This window comes from Rhipicephalus microplus, chromosome X (genome assembly GCF_043290135.1).
Source record: "Rhipicephalus microplus isolate Deutch F79 chromosome X, USDA_Rmic, whole genome shotgun sequence".
In the NCBI taxonomy this organism is placed as follows: Eukaryota; Metazoa; Arthropoda; class Arachnida; order Ixodida; family Ixodidae; genus Rhipicephalus; species Rhipicephalus microplus.
Genome location: NC_134710.1, coordinates 198853691 through 198876421, shown reverse-complemented (window position 1 = coordinate 198876421; position 22731 = coordinate 198853691). Strand labels below are relative to the sequence as shown.

At 41.7% G+C, this 22731-nt stretch overlaps 1 protein-coding gene and 1 long non-coding RNA gene across 2 annotated transcripts in view; one reads left to right on the top strand and one right to left on the bottom strand.

Annotated features, from left to right (window-relative positions):
* Positions 1 to 22731, bottom strand: part of LOC142775925 (neuronal cell adhesion molecule-like) — a 935753-nt gene that overhangs the window by 263856 nt on the left and 649166 nt on the right. The window lies entirely within an intron of this gene.
* Positions 2480 to 10155, top strand: LOC142775924 (uncharacterized). Its single transcript, XR_012887152.1, has 2 exons — positions 2480 to 2654; positions 4880 to 10155. It is a non-coding gene; the product is annotated as an uncharacterized LOC142775924 (long non-coding RNA).

The following is a 22731-nucleotide window of genomic DNA, read 5'->3' as shown; positions in this document are numbered from 1 at the left end:
AACCAGAAAAAGCGATGCAACAGCCAGAAAAACACGAGTGGTTGGATGCCAAACTTGGGCTAAGGTCAATTACATGCGGGCGGTTCTAGTTATTCAACGCCACGGCCCGACCATAGGGAAACGCAATGCACCGTGTGTTCTGTGTTTTGGCCGGCCACGATTGTTCGTGGGGTGAGCGTAAGCGGCGAATGCGGAGTTACTACATCCAGACAAAGCATGCGTGTTGCTATATGACACTCTATACGTTGCAGAGCTATTTTTTGTATGAATGATTGCTATGAGTGACAACAACGTTGCGTGAGATTGCCACCGGGGAGTGAGTTTAGGCGAGTAAAAATTGCACTTATATACTCTTATTAGAAACGCACCGAATGAAACGGAAGCTTAGAAACGACACATTGAAGGAACTAATCGCGCATGTCGCGGTCATTATTCATTACTGCACTTTAGCAAGAATGCTGAAAGTACTGTGATAGGTATACAAGGCGTACTTTGTTAAGGGTTGAAAGTACGTGAACATGGCGCAGTGGATAGCGTACCCGGCATCTGTTTCCGCGGGCCTTGCAAAGATCACGGTTTGGCTCTCGATGACGGAGCTTTTTTTTCTTTGTCTTCTGATCGTGTATTTTTTCGATGTCACTTGCGTGATGGAAATACGTCATTGAAGTATGATGGTGCCCAGCATAGGACACTTTCGTGTTAAAAATTACTTGATCTTGTATTCTAGGAAGACATAACATTCCAAAGTGCCACGTCGTATAGCTAAACCTATACTACCTATCACAGTAAAACTTTTTACACCCTTATGAGTGTAAAAAGGGTGTTTTTAAGATTTACACCCTCTTTGAATGAATTTAACACCCTTTTCTTTGCTGGTACACCCTCAGAGAAGGGTGTAACGGGAAAAAGGGTGTTATTATGCCGTTCGTGAGGGTGTTGAAGAACAGAAGGGTGTACACCTATAATTGTTGGAATAAAAATTGTTCCGTTTAACGTCCCAAAGTTGTCATATATTCATTAGAGACGCTGTACCGAAGGGCTCCGAAAATTTAAACCACCTGGGGTTACTTAAGGTGCACCTAAGTCTAACTACACAGGTCTCGCACTCTTTCTCGTCCATTAAAAATGTGGCCGCCGTGAACTGCCGGGATTCAATCCTGCGACTTGCGGGTCAACAGTTCAGCACCATAAGCACCAGACCACCGGCGCGGGAGTGCACGTGCAAGAATCGAGCTGCATCCATGCTTGCAAATCAAATACCACGCATAGCGCAAGGAATGCATGCCTTTCCTAAGATAACAATGTCACAGGGATGAAAAAAAATCAAGGAAATGATTGAGGCATTGACAAATTTTACAAAACACTAAGAATAATTGAGAAAATGTAAAAGAGACTAACTTCTTCTCGCACTGTATGATTCGACACTCTTTGCCGCTTTATATCGTCCACATTATATGTGAATAAATGAATGGGCTACTGTCACGATCTACGGACAGCACATATTCATGTGTAGAAGCAATTGAGAAAAAAAAAGCTTGAATTTATTACAAAAAACCCTTGCTTGGTCAAAAGCCGTTCGAGTGCAAGTTGTTTTCACAAGATTATCGAAGACGAGACGTGCTTGGTCCAAAAAGAAAACAATGCACTACCTTCTGCAACCATGCGGGAGCACGGGAAGTGGTTTTTTAGGTGAAGAAATAAAGGTCAGAGAATGGCACGGTCAGTGCACGCAGCTCCTTTGCGAAGCGAAGGGGAGAAGGGTACGAGAGGAGGAAGAGACACGCCTCTCGCCCCCCCCCTACACACACACACACACACACACACACACACACATATATATATATATATATATATATATATATATATATATATATATATATATATATATATTGTGGGACACTGCGACCCACGCCGTAAAATTTGTATTTGCTATCTATTCTCTTTGACATCCCCTCGGGGGGGGGGACGGGGGTGTATGAGGTGATCAGCAGGGGGCGCTGCTGCAACCCCCGTCAAGTTAAAAAACTTACGTCGAGTTACAGTGCCCCCTCTCTATTTCTCTATGTACCTATAGGGATTTACATTGCCCCCTAAGTGACCAAGGGTTGCCCCCGCCCCCCTTCCCCCGTGGTGGGCACGCCTATGCATAGGCACCATCAATCATTGCAATAAAATTTTGTGTGTAAATGTGTGCGTCAACCATAGTACATTTCGAAGTCAAGAACATGAGTGTTTTAGGTGATTATTACCGCTGTTCTTCATTTGTTAAAAATGCATTGTACCTGCAAGCGTTTCAAACTTCGCGCGCTAAAGTCACGTGTTAATTTTTTATTTCGTGTTTTCGTGAAGATAAAATTATTTTTCCTGCTTTGTTTTTATGTTATATATATTTCCGTTTACTCTTTGTACTTAACCGCATTACTTAAGCATTTTATTGGGCCTTTGTACGTCTGCGGAGCTGTAACCCCGAACTTGTTTTGGCGTGCTCGCTGGACGGGCGCTGCAGCTTGTCGGTTCTGCATCGTTTTTTCTCGTTTTTTGAGGTGTGCTTGCGCGCTGCGTTCGTGTTTTGTGTTCTGCCGGTGCTGCCTATTACGAAGATGAACTCTACTCAAGCGAGGACGTGTGGCGTCGCATTTTGGAACACTCGCCAGGTACGTACCACATTCCTGCTGTCGGCGCTTTGTCAACACCGAGAGCGTGATAACGACGCCATGCTACGTTTTTCGTTACATGTGGGCGATAAGTGAAGTTTTTTAACGTAGCGAACCTGTTTGTGTGTGTCATTTCATCAGGATGAAGGCGTTTTTGTAGGAAGTCAAGCGTGGGCGAGCTTTTTCTTTCGGTTCAAGCATGCTTCGGTGTGTGAAGCACATGGCGCGTGCCTGCGCAGTGGGAATTCGGCGGCGGATTTGTGCGAGTTGTGACGGCGCTCGCCTCTGTCGGCAGTGGTGTTGGCAGGGAGTCCTGCTCGCGATGGACCAATATTTTGGTTAAATAATTGTTGGGCGAAGACGGCGTTTGTTAGCTGTAAGCGTTGATTACGCCTAGGGCGCGTATGTTTGGATCTCTTAACTTGAGGATTTTTTTTTTGCATGCTTGTTCATATTGTGTGCTACAGGAGTCAACGGGTTCATTTGTTGTACGTTTCATACGTTGTACGTCCAAAGCAGTTTGAAAAGTTTCGTATGTTGTACGCCCTTTTTTTAAACTGCTATCAGAAATTGCTGCGGGCAGCCGAACGTATGCCGGTGTATGCATCCACGCCGGCACGCATCTTTGAACTACCGTGTTATTCGAGTTCGCGTGCAGCATGCTGCCTCGTCTTAGATACGGCTCGCAAGGCTTGCACGTATGTACGTTTACGTGTTTATGCAGTCCGTTTAGTCAAATCTGAGCTTACGTTATACACTCGCAACATAGGTTGTCTGATGCGTTCGGAACCCATGAATTTTGAGCCGTTCGTTAAACTTGAACTGTATTTCCGAACAAAATTTTCATGGTTTATAGGGGCCGAATAAGTGTAGCTTAACTGAGCGAGCCCTAATTCGATCAGTAGTTCATGCGGTAGAGCACATTTTATTTTATTCAGCTTGTTTTCGCTATGCTTAGATTTCATTATTTTGTGGTGGTTTATTAAATATTGTATGTGCCTCGCCAAAACTTTGTGTTCAAACTTCGCTAAGCAACTTTACTTGTACGAACAGTAAGAACAGTTTAGACCATCACCTCCAATGGCATTTAATAACAGATGACAAGCTTATGCCGATCTGGTCAGAAACACACATGAAAACATTGAAAAACCACACATTGGCCTCGAATAAAAGCACAGTCTTTGTCACTTGTGAATAGGGCTTTTGTGTGGGGGCCAAAACGTCGTGATTTCAATTAGGGTCAGCATGTTGTTTTGTCTTCACATCAGATGACAAGCTTCAGTAAATTCTATAGGCATGCGCTACAGTTATAGAAGGGATCTGTGGTGTTTGGAGAAAGAAATATATCATTTAACACTCAAAACTTGCAATAATGTTATACATCATAGTATGCATACATAAGGCATGCACGTGTTGCTGTGAAAATGGAAAATTGGACAGTATGTTCATCTGACAATCATGAATATAGACTGCATGTTTCCAAGCTGTTGGCATTGACGCAATTACACAACTTCAGAAATCAGTCTCGTCAAACGTTTATTGTGTATTGCTAAATCGTGACCAATGCCTTCCAGTATTCTTGTTACTAGAGATCGTTGCAGAAGCTTGCATGCTTTATTGGGATGGTATTTAGCTCAAGATGGGTGCGTTGTATTAGCACTTCCACATTTTTTCCCATTATTTATTAGACAGCCTGTAATGAGGGGTATGTTAGGGATGAGTGAGGGGCACTGCCTTTTTAGCCACCTGGAATCATTAAATTAACAGCCATAATTTAGCAGTTGACAATAGTAATTTAGTGAAACCAATTTTCTTCATTATCGGCATAATCGTTCTAATGTAGGCAGCCGAAAGAGAGTTGCATTAGTTGTGTTCAAACTAAAATTCGTAATATAACTATGTGTTACCTCCAATGGATACTTGATCAAAGTGCATACCGTCATGTACGCACTGCCCTATTATTGAATTGGCATGTATACGCACTATGCCAGAGCGCTATTCAAGTATATTTTGTGACAGATCTGTTATGTGAAAAATGCATATTCTTTCGTAAGGTTGCAGCTATGTTCGCCAAAAACATTGAGGATGTTTTTGTTGTAGCATGTCTGGTTTTCGTACATCCTACTCTTTTAAAACAAAACTTTCCAGATCATTCTAAATTGAGTTCCAAATTCTGCTTCGCTAACAGACACATCAGTAAATTGTTTTTTTTGTTTCTCTCGCAGTCTATACATGCTCGTCGTAGGAAGAGAGTGTGGGAGACGTCTGGACTAGCCCATCATCCAAGGCTGGCTCGTGGAAAATTTGACTGCTGGTGCACATCAGTGGCGCATGGCTTCTGTTTCTTCTGAAAAGCAAGCTGCAGAGAGCCACCTGGTAGCTGTATTCAAGGAGCACAAAGGTTCAGGGTGTTCAAAGTTAACCCTTTTGTTTTTCCTTAAAAGAGAAGTCAGCGCTGTAGGTTATCTATGTAAAGCCACCTCTGCTGATAGTTATGTATCGAGGAGGATGCAATGTGAGACAATAATTATCACTGTCAGCGGTGCCATTAAGTTTTATTAATCAACTTAATAGTGACCACAGCAGGAGATCAGGTATGTGTTAAATATTTGAGCCAGTCACATTTCTACATATTGTCACTTGTAAGAATTCTAGCATGCCTGTGCTCAGATATCCTGCTGGAAATTTAGTTGCGGCTTGCATTATTATGTGTGCAGGACAGTGAGCACTAGCAAAGACTCTGATTTCATGCATTTAATCTGACCGTCGGTGGAAGGCATGGGCAAACATTAAAATGGTTACTCTTGCTATTCGCTGGCGATAGCAAGAACCGACTGCTCGTTCCGCTATGGAGTGATATTTTGCTAAACCTCACTGCCTTGCATGCGTAATCATGAAAAGCAAAATTAAACTTTCAAACGGGATATCTAGGAGCATAAACATAATCAAAAAAGTTTTCCAAGTGGGACTGTGTAGAAACACGACTGCCTCCAACTTTTTAATGCAAACATACCTGCTTATTTGCGTTACTAAAATTTCAATATTTTTGGTTGATAGGCCAGATGACAGCATTATTTTATTACTTTGTGTCCCCCTGGACACAATCTGCCAAGGTGTTTTTCTGTTCCTAAGGCTAAAATTCAATGTAACTAGGCAGTGCATTTAAGAATGTGTCAGTGCTGCTTACTGAGCTCTTTATTGGATATTTTGTTTTTTCCAAGATCTACTGAGTGTGTTGCTCGCCAGACTTGCATGTCATGTTAATTGATGCCTTATGTGCAATTGGCCATTTAGAAACACTTTTTGTGTTGTGATAAAAAGTAGCACATTAATGATTTTATCTTCAGTGTAACCTTCACTGAATATTCTATTTTAATATATTTTTGTCACTGTAGTTATTTCATTGCCTTTGGGAAGTTCAATTCATAAGTACAATCAAGTGTTTTCCCACTGTCATACTTCATCGTACCTAACTTTGCCAATACCAAACCATGTCGGATATTTTACAGTGATACATACTCATGTTTAACATTGTTAATGATAACTGATAGAAGGCATACTAGAATATTGTAACGTGAGTCCTTGGATCGGAGGGTTGAATGGTGAATTTTTTCAACTACATAGTAATATCTGCTTGCTTTATTTCATGTCAAGTGTAATGAGAATAATATTTACCGAGGTTAACGTGTTAAAACCATGATATAATTATCAGGGACACTGGAGTAGAGGGTTTCAGATATTTTGACCACCTGGGGTTCTTTAAATCCATCCACGTCTAAGCAGACACGTGTCATGCATTTCCTCCTTAATCGAAATTGCAGCCACCACAGCCATGGTTTGATTTTGTGGCCTTCAGTTTAGCAGTCAAGGGTTACTTGAAGCGTATATTAGTTGTGGGCTGTGGTCTTGCTTCCATGATGCATCTTAAGTACAGCAGTTTGGTGCCAACCAGGCATCTCTACTAGTGCACTGGTGTTGTGTTTTTGCATTCGTAATTTACTGCAATATTTAACTATTTTATCAAGATGCATTTCTGAGCAGCTCTGCGAAGTGTGTGCTGGTGCTTATTACATTCCTAATTTTTTGTAAGAGGTAATGATTGTTGCATGTATTCTGAGTTAGATATGAAGTTACGAATTTTCCTTCTTTTATACTCTGTAAGAGTGTAAAGCCCAACAAGTCACTCTGTTATACTTTGCATATTGTACATCAGATGGCTAAATTGTGTGTGCAGAGCTTATACAAACAGCCCATAGTGTTTCGAATGCCTTGAAAACTGCCTTAGGATCAGAAAAAACTTGTGAAGAGTGGGATAGTCTGGGTGAACAGTGGAAGTTCCTCAGATAGGCTGGCTGATGTTTCGATAGGAGGACTTATGTTCGTCAAAAGTGCCGTTTCTTCTCATCCTTGGCATGTTAGCTTTAAGGGGGTTAGTAGAGATGTCATCTCCTGGTGGTGGTGCGTGTCTTTGTCGGCAATTGCCGCCGGAAAAGAAAAAAAAAACTAGAAAGCAAACAAGTGCAGTCCTCACTTCATTTCAAGTTCACTGGTAGCAATTCACAATGTTCTCGGAGGGTAGAGAAAAAAATGGAAGCAAAAAAGAGGAAACACGCAAAGTAGGAGCGGTGTGCTGCCGCTACAGAGGCAAAAAAAGCGAAGAGCTTTAAAGTTTGAAGCCAGCAGACAGTCCCCGCGTTTGGCCATCACAAAGGGTTGCCGACGATAAAGGCCTATGCTGTTCTCGAACATCTATGAATGGGACTCGTAAGAAAGCGGTTATGAAAAGGCGCGAGAGAGAAGCAGGCAGCTACCTTTAAATGCTAAGATTTCAAAGGTAAGCGACAACAGATGTGTTCGGAAGAGAATGTGTTTAATTGGGAAAGTCATTGGTTAAAATATGCTTTCACTATCCCCGTAGGTGGCCCGCTCAACAGAATTGCCTCAAGAATTTGGCGGCATGTTGGCAGAGAAATAGAGAAATTCAGAATGCAAAGGAAATAAGCATCAACGAGAGAAAGGCAGAAAGAAAGGAAAAAATTAAAAAAGGCGGGTTGGAGGTAGATAACACGCTAGTGTTAACAGACGAGGAAAGGAAAAAAGAAACGCAGAGAAATTTGTGGCTTGGCAATGACTTAAGGGTGCACGGTAGTAGTGTTTTTTGAAGCGACAAAAGAAGAAAGCTGTGGTTGAAAGGTTCTGGCAAATAAAAACTTCGTAGTTGTGTGTGTATAGACACATGTATGTGTATATTTATAATTTAAAAAATTTCGAGAGAACATCAATAGTACACTTGTAGTCTAGGAGCGATTCCATGTAATACCGGTTATGTCTATTTGAAGGTTGAACCTTTCTCATTTCTAAATGCTGTCGTAATTATGCTATGGCTTTCAGCGATTCCAAATTGCGACGTGCTACATTGATTCGTGATCGGTGTAGGTGCTTACATTTCTGTATCAAATGTCATTCCATGTATTTCCTCTCTCATGGTGAGCAGAAATTCGTAGAACATAAAGCCATGCCTGGTCGAAATTGTGGCCCTGTTGGTTGAAGTGACTGGCTACTGCTTTTGGTAAATTGTGTTTTGTGTCTGCACAGTGGTCCTTCAGTCTTACGTGAATTGGCTGCCCAGTTTTGCCTATATATTGTCTGCAGGTGGCGCACTTAAGACAGTATATTAGGTTGTTCGAAGTGCAGATGAAGATCGATGGGACCTTGTGAATGTAGTCAAATTTTGTGCTTTTTAAGTTGTTAGCCAGCTATATATTTTTACAGGTGGAGCATCTGGGCCGGCCACAGGGACCAGACGTCCTAGTGTTTGCTTTAAGTTTTGCGGGAATTAGAATTGCGTGGCACGTGGCGTTTGCAACGCTAACTTAAAGACATGCTTGTTCACGCAAACTTAGACTAGGACGTCTGATCCCTGTGGCCGGCCCAGGTGCTCACCCAGCAAATATATACAGCCGGCTACCAACATAAAAAGCACAGCATCTGACTACATTTACAAGGTCACATAGAGCTTCACCTGCACTTTTAAACAACCTAATATACTTTTCTGAGTGTGCCAGCTGTAGAAAACAATATATAGGCGAAAGTGGGCCGCCAATTCCTGTAAGACTGAACGGCCACCGTGCAGACACAAAGCACAATTTACCGAAAGTAGTAGCCGGTCACTTCTACCAACAGGACCACACTTTCTAAAAAGCAAAGCTTTATGTTCTACAAAATAATTTCCGGTCACCACGAGAGAATAAATACATGAAATCATAATTTATACACAAATTTATGTCCCTACACCCATCAGGAATCAATGTTGCACGTGGTAATTTGGAATCGCTGAAAGCCATTGCATAATTGCGGCCATATTTAGGGACTAGAAACGTTCAACCTTCAAATAGACATAACTGGTATTACATGGAATCACTCCTAACCTACATACTGTAATAATAATATTCACTCTAAATTTTAAAACTTTAATTATAGATATACATGTGTCTATATACACGCAACTATGAAGTTTTTATTTTCCAGAACCTTTCAACCACAGCTTCCTTTCCTCTTTTGTCGCGTCAAAAAGCACTCCTACCGTGCACCATTAAGTCATTGCCAAGCCACAAATTTCTCTGCGTCTCTTTTTCCTTTCCTCGTTTGTTAACGCTAGCGTGTCGCCTATCACCAATCCGCCTTTTTTTTTCATTTTTTCTTTTCTTTTGTTTTTCTTTCGTAGTTGCTTATGCCTTTTGCATTCCGAACTTGCCTATTTCTCTGCCAACATGCCGCCAAATTCTTGAGGCAATTCCGTTGAGCGGGACACTTATGGGGATAGTGAAAGCATATTTTAACCAATGACCTTCCCCAATAAACACGTGGTCTTACAAACACATATGGTGTCGCTTACCTTTGAAATCTTGGCATTTAAAAGTAGCCGCCTGCTTCTCTCTTGCGCCTTTTTGTAACCTCTTTCTTATAAGTCCCATTCATAGATGTTCGAGAACGGCATAGGCCAATCAGCAACCCTTCGTGATGGCCAAACGCGGGGACAGTCTGCTGGCTTCCAACTTTCAACCTCTTTGCTTTTTTCGTGTCTGTAGCGGCCACCCATTGGCAGCACACCGCTCCTACTTTGGGTGTTTCCTTTTTTTTTCTTTTTTCTCCACCCTCTGAGAACATTCTGAATCACTACCACCCAACTTGAAATGAAGCAAGGACTGCACTCCTCTGCTTTATAGTTTTGTTTTTCAGGCTACGATTGCCAACAGGGACACATGCCACCACCAGGAGATGACGTCTTTACTAACCCCCTTGAAACTAATATGCCACTGATGAGAAGGCTAGGCACCTTTGACGAAGATAGGTTCTCCTATCGAAACTTTGGTCAGCCTATCTGAGGCATTTCCACCTGTCGGCCCTCGTTTTGGTTTTGTTGTGAAGAGTGTGTTTTTGAGAAATGGATGCTGTCTCTATTACCTAGAAAGATGCTGAAAAATAAAACTTGCAATTTTAATATGTGGTGAAGCTTCATGGGGTGCGGGCTGATCTGTTAATCATTTTTCTTCGGCCACTGACCTTACCTGTTCGAATATTGGCGGTAAAATGCTCTAACTGTAGTATGTATGAAATATCATAATAACTGTGTTTGCTTTCAGTTGAGAGAAAACCTGTGTTGTGGTACATGTACTTGACATTTATCTTACGCCAATATATGTCTGCTTTTAGGAAGTGGGAAAAGATATTTATCAATAAGTGGAAACGATGTCTGCCAGAGCAGCTCTGTTATTTTTGTATAATCAGAAAGTTTGAAATGAACTAGGTGAGGCTGAACTCGCATGGTTTTGCGATACCAAGTGTAACTGCAAATTAGGTTGCTGAAATATGTATATGTCTGCATTCTGCATGGGAAGTGTGCACTGTTACGGGTAATAATGTTTTTTGAATATAATGTGTTCGTGTGTCTATACAAACGTATGCATATCAAGCACCTTTGCTGTATCGACTCACTGAGCCACCAATTGATATACCCCAGATGTTTATGCTATTTAACACTAAATATTTGTATTTAATTGTATAACTATAGAAGGCAGTCTAAATTTCTATAGTCGGCTTTACAAAGAAGGCTTTGAGAAATATCATTGCATTTCAGTAAGCTTGCTTATACACACACACACACACATTTTTTCATCCACTTTTCTTTATTCTTTCTTCTTATTTACATTGTATAGGTTGTAATAACTTCCCCTGTACATTCCTTGGCATTACTGTCTGTTAGATCTCATTAATATATATATATATATATATATATATATAATGAGATCAAACAGACAATATTGCCAAGGAAAGTATAGGGGAAGTTAGACCGAATTGTAATGTAAATGTGAAGAAATGTGGGTGAAAAGATAACTTGCCATGGACAGGAACCGAACCTGCGACCTTTGAATAACGCGTTACTCGAAGGTCGCACACCCTTTCAACACCCTCTTAAAGGGTGTTAGCTGAACACCCTACACGAAGGGTGTTCAGCAAAATGTTAGGGTGTTCAACACCCTTCTAAGTAGGGTGTATCTGAAAACACCCACAGGGTGTTCCTCTGGCGACAAGCCAGTTTACACCCTTAAGGGTGTAAAAAAATTTACTGTGATATAGAGGAGTGTTTATTGAACAATACGAAAATTTTTTTTATTTTCAAAATACACATGGCCTAATACATGATATTGCCTGAAGAGTATAACGTGTTCGGTAAGACCTTTGTTGAAGAGGAATGAAAGTAGCACCTCGTGACATATTTTACATACAAAACAATTCAAGCTCGGTTAACTGCATATGAACGACTATCTTTCAGTAGGAGACAACAGCGTTTCGTTTGCAACTTGAAGAAGCCCAAACATGGGAGTCAGCATTTGTTTTCGTTACTCGAAGAAAGCAGACTAGAGCGTTGGTCCAGCAGTTTGAGAACATCGTGAATAACGCGGCTAAACATGATACATAAACTGCAGATGGCTGCCGATTCATATTTCACGCAAAGGCAAGAGCTCGAAAGGCATTTTTTTCCTCTAGTGATTTTCCAAATATTCGCAGAACGAGACATCTTTGTAAAATTAAAGAAAAAAACCTAACAAGACTCAAACACACACGTCCGGTTACATTATTTGGTATTAAAAAGATGACACTAGCAAGGCCGTAACCGCAAAAACAGCAATTTCTTAATCTGAAGCCGGGGACTCAGCATAAACGTTAAAAGAACAAACTAAGGGTGCCTACTAACTCCTCTGCCTATTTACCTTGCCGTTGTTTGAGTGACTAACAGACGCAAGTGCGACATGTTCAGCAGCGAAGTACAGAGAGAATAAGTTTTTAAGCGGGAATATGTCATATACTATAATCAGCTCAGTGACAAAGTGGCGGTAAAACCTTGCAAAAAGCAGTCACAGTCACTTATTACAATCACAAAGCTCGTAACATTTTCCCACGCAAATACGCACGGACTATGTCCTATATCACATTATGATATATTGGCCATAGCTGCCAGCTACGTCCGCACCTACTCAGGCAGATCGTGTCAGCTTTTTTTTTTTGATGAATGAATGAAGCGTTGTCATCTACCGGTAAAGCGGACCTCTGTGTAGTTCGGCTGCTGAGTGACTGGAGTGTTTTCTTTGAATTCCGCACTCAATGGCTTAACCTGCGGAAACAAAATCGTCGTTTGCAATTGTTGCCATGCTGGCACTAAAGCAAGCATATGGGCCCCAAAACAGTAAGCAGTAGCGGGGCAATGATATAACACGCAGGCCTCTGAATATTGGTACGGAAATCATTGTGTTAATTGTCAAGTGTAGATAGGATGGACGGTTTATGATTGATTTCCTAATAAACAGGGGCGTCATAAAACATAATCAACGATTCCATGAATTCTTCCGACGTATAACATCCTTCTGAAAACTCGCTGTGCCACTAATTAAATTTTTGAATTAATATCAGAGACGCAACTTCACAGTGCTAGTGTTCCGCCAAGAAAGAAAGGTGTGCTCATAAACTATTCGTCTGCGCGAGTTACACTCGCTCTAAATTAACATCGAAAAGCGAAACAAACTTCGCGTAATTTTCTTGCAGCTATGGCTGCTTTCTTTGAAGGAAGTTAGTTTCATAACTTCTTCGTTGGAAAAGTTGAGAAGTTCCTGCTCCTACATTCTATTTTCAATCTAATACACCCTTATGCCATGAACAGGCAAGCATGTGAGAGGCATTGCTGTACTGAGAACTGAGGCATTGCTGCACTAATGGAACTGAGAAGGCAGGAAACTAACTAAAGACTGCACGACGGGATTCCTTTCATTAAAATGACACGTTCAACTCTTTGTACGCATTGATGATCTCGACTTACACACGAAACGCTTTAGTGGAACAGTTACTTGAAAGTGCTTCTATTTAGGCTAGTTTTCTACTGCGAGATCGTTTCAAAAGTCTTTATTAGGATGATTTCACAACTCCTTATATTGCAAAATACTGAGATTTGCAGCGCAATGATTTCCACTTTTTTATGTAGGATAACTAAAAGAAAGCTATGCCACAAACAGACGTCCTGTCACATTCAGCACATGTTTCACAAATGCGGGAAACAACCATGGCCTTGATATGCGCTTGTCAACAACACACCAGGCCACAGTTGGCGCATACGTGCTACGCGCCTTGACAACGCGTATTAAGCCAAACAAAGCTTTATATACTCTAGGACAAAGAAAGCCATATATTTTCAACTGTTTAGGAAAGTGTGTATGCCCCTCACACATCATTCAGGACTATGTAACTGTTAGAACGCGATCATGTGCAGGGGTGTGTGTGCTTGTGTCTGTGTGTGTGTGTTTCGACATACGCTTATAAATATATCTATATAAAGATTCGATGGCGTGTTAATAAACTGAACGGTGCCTTAAGGAACATACACACACACAAGTGACAATTTCACTGGCAGGTTCAGTAAAGTGTTCAGAATGGCGCTTGACGTTTCAAAGATGAAAATCACTGAATGATTAAACAAACTCTCACCAGACTACGTGCCAAATTCTTTTCGTTTTAGCGTGAGTGTCATAGCTACATTTATTGCTCTTCTTACGCGGCAAGAATGTTTCTCATATAGCGATGATTGAGAAGCATACAATACCTGAATATGTCATCGTCCACAAAACTTCCCTACCACTTTCTATACCTGCTGAAAAGGCTCGTGCTCTGTAGCACCAATCGAATGAATAAACGAAAATGACAAAAACCATACCAGTGTTCCCACTAATACGTTGACCACGTTTTGTGAAATGCTCATACATATGCACCTTTGTATTCAAAAGTTCTTGAATCATAAGCCTTTTCCCACCAGAAACTTGTTTATGCACTGTTTTATTTGGTGATTGTGACGTGATTATGAAATTTTGAACTTGAATATGTAAAACAAGCTAAGGTAGCGATTGCTCGATATCATAATACTTATACTACAAATAAAGCCTACAAATAGTATCCCCTATATCTTACATGGCTGCATTATCTGTTAAAATCATTGACTATATTGTATAGATTTACAAACATAACATGCGTGCCATGTATTAGTGTTTATTTCAGCAATTAGTGCAAATAAAATGTATTCACGAATCACGTTCGGGATCAGTGAAGGTGTGTAAGTAGTAGCACAGGTCTCTGGGTATATACGAGATCCGTGCTAGATAATCTAAACCGAAAGAAAGTCTGTAAATTCCAAGTAGTCTGAAAGTATCTTAAGCACGGTTGGTATCAGTCACAGGTGGTGGACTTCTAAATTTTACGCAGATGAATATAAAAAAAATAAAGTTATGAAAAGAAGGAACGTTTTTTCTTAGTGGAATCTTTTTTAGTAAGTCAAAAAAAAGAATGAAAGCGAAGGAAAGACTTCATGCACGTTCTATAAAATGAGAAAGTAAGGGCTCTGCTCATGCACAAGGAAACATGATGGAGTGGTAGTAAAAACGAAGTTGTCTTAAAAGCTTTCACTTTTCAGGCTTGATACCAAGAAGTGGCAGACTATAAATAGTTTAATATCCCTTGTTAAAACAATAAATGTGCTATTACGCCCTCGGCCTGGCTGATGCTACACGCTTCTTTGCTCGAGTAGCTCGTTCATGGCGATTCTCCCGATGTACCAGCGAATAGGCTCCCCTACATGACCCAATTTGGCTTCGCTCTTAGCAAAAGCAGCCTTTTGCAGTTTACTTCAAGAACATGTTCAATTATCAAGTGTTCATATGATGGGCACCACTACAGACCATTCAGTTTGCACATCCAAAAGTAGAAAACAAAAGTTATACTTATTTTTTTGCCCCAGTAATCTGCTTCTTAGCAAAGACGTCACCTAAAGAGAGTTTTATCGTTTTAGTAATCATTCATAATACAAATCATTTTGTAGCAAATTAGGCGCAGTTAGCATTTCTAATGTTCTGTAGCCACCTACATCTGGGTGCTCTCAGGATTACCTCTTCAGCTTGGAGCAGATCTAAACTGGTACGGCAAAGTGAGAGCGCTTGACAAATATGACTGTCTGCTCATGACAAGACCAAAATAAAAATCCTGTCACGTACATCCTCGTGAACATGTTTGGCACATACCCTTAATCACCGGCGGCGGTATGACGGTATGGTTCACAAGTCACTGTTAGTTTATTCTTCCCCGGAACAGCAAGGCCATAAATTGGCCATTTATATTGGAGAGCGTTCATAAAAACTGACATCATCGGCGTTGGCCTGATGAATAAAATTGTTCAAAATCATAATCGATGCAGGAATCTAACAGAAACATTCTGCGTAGTAGTCCTGTACTCTGCCACAAGAATAGTGCCAGGCCTTGAAGCTTCTTCGAAAAAAAAAAAACCCTATGCAGCATAATGTTGATGCAATGTCCATTGTCGTTGAAATGCTGGGTGTTTAGTATATTACTAAAGTAATAAACATTACAAACGTACGCCTATATTACAAGTATCTTGCCGGGTTGACGGCTTTTGTAGTTCAAGTTAGTTTTGGCCTAACTTTAAAAACAGCCCAATAAACATCTAAATTTTATCTAAGTGATTCATCAAGCTATTTTGAAGCACTGCTAGGTCCCGTAGGAATATGCTAACGAAAGTTATTGGCAAGAAAACTCATTTCATTTTACCGTAAAGTTCCATTATTTGCGTAATACGGACGCCTTCTCTCTAACGTGAGTTCTGACTTAATGTAAGAGCATAAGTTAGCTTTTGCACGCAGTGTAGTAGGCGTTGCTGGTAAGCCCCCGATGTACACGCTGCTGCACTTACAAAAACATGTCATTCACTTTGGAACACCTATCTTAATGTCGAAAAATTCAGCCTAGACCAATACCACGACTGCTTCGCATGAAACCAATTTCCATAAAGTGAGCGATCCGCCTTATTTATTTATTTATTTATTTATTTATTTGTTTGTTTGTTTATTTATTTATTTTCATTACTGATTAAAAGCAAGACAAGACGCTGTGCATGTTCTGCTACGATTTGCGAAATCGGTCGGCTACACTTCCCATGCAGACGTTCTTCAGCTTAGCAGGTAAGGGGCAGCGCTTTCAAGTTGAATCACGTGAGTTCGTCTTCCGTCCACGATGGTCACAGTAAGATGAGATCCAAATGCGAGAACACTCACGTATTTAGATTTGGGTGCCTCTTAAGGAACCCCAGGTGGTTGAAATCAATCCGCTGGCCTATCCTACAGCGTGCCTTACGATAAACGCATGGCTTAGTCACGTAAAAGCCCTCAATCTGCCCAACATACGGTTCTGTTCCCGCCCTTTCTGTGCCGACCGGTGTCCGCAAGCAGCGTTGTTTCCCCGACTTCTCTCATAAACCAAAGCCGAGAGACCATGTCATGGGAATTGAACATGGCTTGCATTTCTGTTCTTACGCTGTTTAGCTTGACGACGCAGTTCTAGCAGTGAAATGGGGTTGTAAAGTAAAATATAACATAAAAGAAATGCGGGGCGTGTCAGTGATTAACAGATGTCACATGCATGATGGTGACGTTAGAAGCAGCGTGTGTGTAGTAGAGACATCAGCGTGTGTAGCATTTACTGTTGCTTTAAGTTCGGCTCTCTTGGGTGCATGCCGTGTCCCGTCTGAAATATTGGCCGTTTTCACTCCACGTAGTGGTTCTGTACCCTATACAAGATCGCCATTGTGGGCACGGCGCGCCACACCTTTTAGCATGCAACTCTCAAACCTGGTAAGGGGCTGTTTACTTTCCTTCAGCAGAGTAAACATCTCTAAAACTTTGGATCCTAGAAGCTTGCCACAAATTAGCTGCTACTGTAAGATTGAAAATTGCAGCGTTTTCGTTTTTACAAGAACAGTGCATGGGTGATTCTACAATTTTTTGTGCTACTTTTTTGGGAGACATTAAAAAATTAAAACAGCGCATAAAGCATGACTTAAAAACTACGACAGCAGCAAGAGCACAACGTGGATGACCAATTACGGCTGAATGGCGGCCTATGATGACACAGTAATAATAATGAAAGTGAGAACAACGACTGATATTGTAATGCAATGGGAATATAGTAGTTAGTGAGGATGTAATGTAATGTAATGCAATGTAATGCAATGGGAAAAGAGTACTTAGTGGGAATGAATAGAAGTCTGTTTTCTGAGATTTCTCTCGAGAAAGCATTATGATAGTAGTGACAGTATTTCTTTATGTCGTGTAAAGTCTTCACTCATGCACACTTTAAATCAAACATTTTAGGATGCGACCTGCTCGCCTTCCCTTGGAATAGTTATATCAATCATCACTAGTTTCTGTGTGTGCGTGTATGTGTATGTGTGTTTGCGCGTGTTATTATGTAAGTGTGGGGGTGGATGATACGGTGTATTTGCGCTACCGTGCGTGTTTGCGATTTTCAACTGCCCATATCAGAAGAGGGACAGAATGAAACTCAATATTTCCTGTATCCAATTTTGCGTAACGCGTCTTACGAGTAAACTCTGTGTAATAACACGCACCTCAACTTCGCCAAGTGACAGGGGTGCCTCACTGACGTTCACATCATACACGCCAATCAATACTGAACCAAGGATATTGGGCCATATAATTCGGATCAATACTGCGCGCAGAGTAAACAGCGTCACGCAGCTTGACAGGAAAGAAAATCGCATTAAACTTCCGCCTTTTGTAATACAAGCCAAGACACAACGGTTCGATTGCCACCCCTTTCCCACCACCTCTTCTTCTGTCTCGGCCACTCCGTAATGCAGGGTCTGTCGGACAAATGCGGCAAGTGCTTGAGCTGGCAAAAATGGCTCTCATGAGAGCAGTGTCCAACGACGTGCTGCCTATATGTCAAGATGCATTCTAAAACTTCCCCTTTGTGTATGTTCAGCGTAGATCACGGTTTTCTGAGACGACACGTCTGCGGAGCCATTGTGGTCCGCCAAATTATACCCCCGCGCGTCCTATAACAACACGTGTCTACCCATCATTGCCTGGTTGCGCCATTGCGTGCCCTGTCAGTGCGGCCGGCCCTATTCTGTCCCCTGGAAGCGTTGTCTTGCTGTTCACGTGTGCCTGAAGCTGTTTGGTGTCCTTTCACCTACCACACCTTTTTTTTCAGCTTGAAGTTTTTTTTTTAAAAAGTGTTGACGTTTGGTCGTTGCGCAACAACCTTTCACTGCTAAATACCCTTTTTTTAATGCTCGTTGCACTTGTAGTGAAAGATATATTGAGAAGTGAGGAGCCCGTTTAGTGAGAGCCCCTTTAATGTTTGACAAAACCGTGCGAAAACAACACATTATGAAGCTAATTGAAAGCATATAGACCATTTTTTGTAGAATGAACAAAAGTAGGGAAATGGACACTTTGTAAATTGCAAAGTGTGTTCGGTGAAAGCCTATGTCCAATCATACGGGGTTAGTCAGAATGGAAAGTGATGCGCGCGTCTTCCTTCTTGCATGAATGGGCTTGTTGGGCAGAGTGACTCCACGCAAGCCAAGCGCAAGCGTTGTGTAGCGCGTCAATCGCGACGCATGATCGACGCGACCGGCGTCCGTTGGCGCGCCCCGGCGGTCACCTGTCCTCGTGCCAGGACATGAACGGACGAACGGAAGGACGTGAACATGAAACATTGAAGGCTTTCACTTCAAAACTACTCGCGGCCTGTGAATAATGAACTAACAACTTTCACATTACGGGCATGGTTTACTATCAGTTGCACTACGGGGGTGGTTGTTCTCCCACCAACTATGTTTTGTCATTTTTTAGGGGCGAAGCCCCTTAGGGTGTGAGTCTGTCAATCCTCCATTGATGTATGTAGCCACTGGTGGTACATACCCGAAAAAGCGGCCCTTAGAATGTCTGCTGGATGGCGGCGCTTGTAAATGATGAATGCATGATGACAAGTTGTGAGATGGCTGTACTTGGAGTGTTCACTAGATAGATGGACGGACGGATGGACGCACAGATAGACGGACGGACTGACGGATGCAGCGACAAATAGAGGGGCGGACGCACGGATGCAAGGACGGACAGACAAACAGACAGAGGGACGGCCGCACAAATAGGCACACGGACAAACGAATGTACAGACAAAAGAACGGACGTACGGACAGACGCATGGAGGGACGCATGGATGGATGGATGCACCGATGGTCACATGGATGGATGGACACATGGACAAATGCACAGACAGAAGCATGGACAGACGCATGGACGGAGGCATGGACGGACGCATGGACGGACGAAAGCAAGAACAAATGGGTGGTTGAAAGCACGGATGGACTAAAGAACGCTTCGCCCCACCAACCATCATTCACTTCGTGGGTATGCTGTGATTTCTTCTAAACAATCATCTAGACACATTGTTGAATCTAATAAGCAAAAAAATGTACTGACTGTATGCACTGCGGAAAGATTACGTAAATTTAGAAACACAAGCTTATGAAATCACATCGCCAATTATATGGATTCTGAATCTCTGTCTTCATATCAAAACTTAGCAAACTGGACGTAGTCTAGTTCATTTCTGCATCTTTCCTACAGTCATTATTGCTTCTTATCCAAGTTACGAAGCTCTAGGAAAAACTGTTAGCCCGGAAAATACCATTCTACGTTTGCCGTTAAAGTCTTCAGTATTTGAAACGTTTAAGGTGACTTTAATTTAAAAACATTTAAAACACTTATTTCCTATAATAATTAAATGGCTACCAAATTGTAAGCCTCACGCTGACTCTCATAACTTGGAAACTGTTGGTGCAAATCAAAAGTGACGTGAGAGCAATGTCATGTGGTCAATAAATGTGAACCCTTTTCTTTATTTGCAAGTGTGCTTCTCTGCACTGCTTATTTACCCTAATAAGGGCGGCGCTTGTCGTGCTTAAAGCAGAGGCGTAGTACTATATAGTAGAACGTGCGGGCGCTTGTCTATTATGAATGTTTTCATTAGGAGACTCAACTTCACAACATAATTGCGTAAGCGAACCCCGCTTGAACAGGCTGTTTGCAGTAAACGACTAGCTACCATTAGTTGTTGAAACCGCACATCAGGAAAGATGACTTAACGATTTTCAAGGACAGTCTATTCGCTTATAAAAGGCATACTGAGTTATCATGAAAGTACTAAAAATAAAGAAGTTTTGTTTTTGCGGCACAATTATTTTGCAAACGACTCCGAATTTTTAAACACCTATCATTTAATTTCAGTCGTCCAGCTCTATTCCACGGAATAATTATTAAAAGCACATCAACTATTTTTTTTCAAAAGATTTATCGTATAATCATTTTTTTCGCCATTCAGGCAACTCAGCAACCCAAATAAAAAAATAACGTTTTTAGAAAAACTGATGTGATGGTTGAAGCAAATGTTAAGGGTATCAAAAAACATCAAGTATACACAAAATTATTTTAACTAAATAAGGGCGTGCACACAGACACGGACACTAGAACAAGAAAATGCGCACAAAAAAAGCGTCACTCGCAACTAAAATTCATTCGAAAGAAAGGTTGGTATGTACATACATATCACTTGGTATCACATGACCTGGCAGGTGAAACAGATTGATTGATGTGGGGTTTAACGTCCCAAAACCACTGTATGATTATAAGAGACGCCGTAGTGGAGGGCTCCGGAAATTTAGACCACCTGGGGTTCTTTAACGTGCACCCAAATCTGAGCACACGGGCCTACAACATTTCCGCCTCCATCGGAAATGCAGCCGCCGCAGCCGGGATTGGAACCCTCGACCTGCGGGTCAGCAGCCGAGTACCTTAGTCACTAGACCACCGCGGCGGGGCCATTAGGTAAAACAGCAAAACAAATTTATGAAGCGTGGAAGCTTGGGCAAGTTGGTAGAACATAACTGAATGCAGGCACAGCGCAACCTAGAAGTAGTTACTTCGTAACTACGGAAGCGAAAAAACAAGGACAGAAAAAACGCTGACTTTCAACAAAGATTTAATGCCGGAGTGGTGTACATATATAGGCAAAAAATGAGAAAAACGGGCATGCGTAGAAGGGTGAAGGAACAACTACTGTGGTAAAATGTCAGCAAAACTCTTGTCTCTTGTTGAATGGGCTGAAAAAACAAATACATGTGTACCTTAAAAAAGATCGAGATACGCAATCTCCTTTTGAAACAACGCAACCGATGGGCAACTTACACATTTACCGTCAAACTTGTTTATTTGATAAGCTTCAATTATCTCACGTGTGGCCTGCGAGTTGTGCTTACTTAATACCTCGCAACGCTCAAACCTTGTACCTTGTACCTTGTGTTATTGGTGTCGTATATCTCATTCCGCTTTCGTGCGGAATGGTATACATAAGGCAAACCGAAAGGTGCCCCAATGACCGTTTAAGAGAGCACAATAACATGGTACACAACGTAGTTCAAGGACACCTCGGAATCCACTGCCGAGACTGCGGCTGCGTGCCAGTTTTTGAGCGTTGTGAGGTATTAAGCAAGCACAACTCGCAGGCCACACGTGAGATAATTGAAGCTTATCAAATAAACAAGTTTGACGGTAAATGTGTAAGTTGCCAATCGGTTGCGTTGTTGCAAAAGGAGATTGCGTATCTCGATCTTTTTTAAGTTACACATGTATTTGTTTTTTCAGCCCATTCAACAAGAGACAAGAGTTTTGCTGACATTGTATCGCAGTAGTTGTTCCTGCACCCTTCTACGCATGCCCGTTTTTTTTTATTTTTCGCCTATATATGTACACCACTCCGGCATTAAATCTTTGTTGAAAGTCAGCGTTTTTTCTGTCCTTGTTTTTTCGCTTCCGTAGTTACGAAGTAACTACTACTAGGTTGCGCTGTTCCTGCAGTCAGCAAAACGAAACAACTAAAAATGGGGCTATAAAACACGTGCCTCAGATCAGATGCTAAGAGTTTTGATGAGGTATGAAAATTCTTTTTCTGTTAACGTGATGGAGACTGTGCTTACGCATTCCTTCTCACTTCTCCTAATGTGAAACGCCTCGATCAGCTATCTGGTGGTCCGATCTGGTTGTTAAGGTAAATGAATAGCATCACAAAAAAGGGGGTTGCAACCGAATGAGCTGAAATGTTTGGGCAAGTGTGAACTATCTTTTGTGTCCCACAATCTCCTATGTTCTTGCAACTTGATGTTAACACGTCTTCCCGTTTGGCCTATGTAGATGTGACCACAGGACAATGGTACCAAATATACAACGCCTGTTTCACACTTGACATACGACTGCTTATGATTCACGTCGCATCCTTCCCGTTTTTGAACGTTACCGTTTTGCGCTAGTTATTTTTTTTGTCTATTCGCGTACATGCATACTCTGCTATCTATTCGGAGGGACGGTGCGTAAGCGCACCCTCCATCACGTTAACAGAAAAATTTCATGCATCATCAGCACTCTGATGATCTGGGGCCGGATTCACAAAACTCACTTACGAAAACATTTTTGCGCAAGAGAAATTTTGTTGCGTAAGTCGATTCACGAAACGAAAAAAACGTCGTAAGAGGCCATCGTTGTCACATCGGCCGCTGCAAATAAAGCGCGCTGTGACTGCCCGAGAAGATGTCAGCGATGGTGATGCA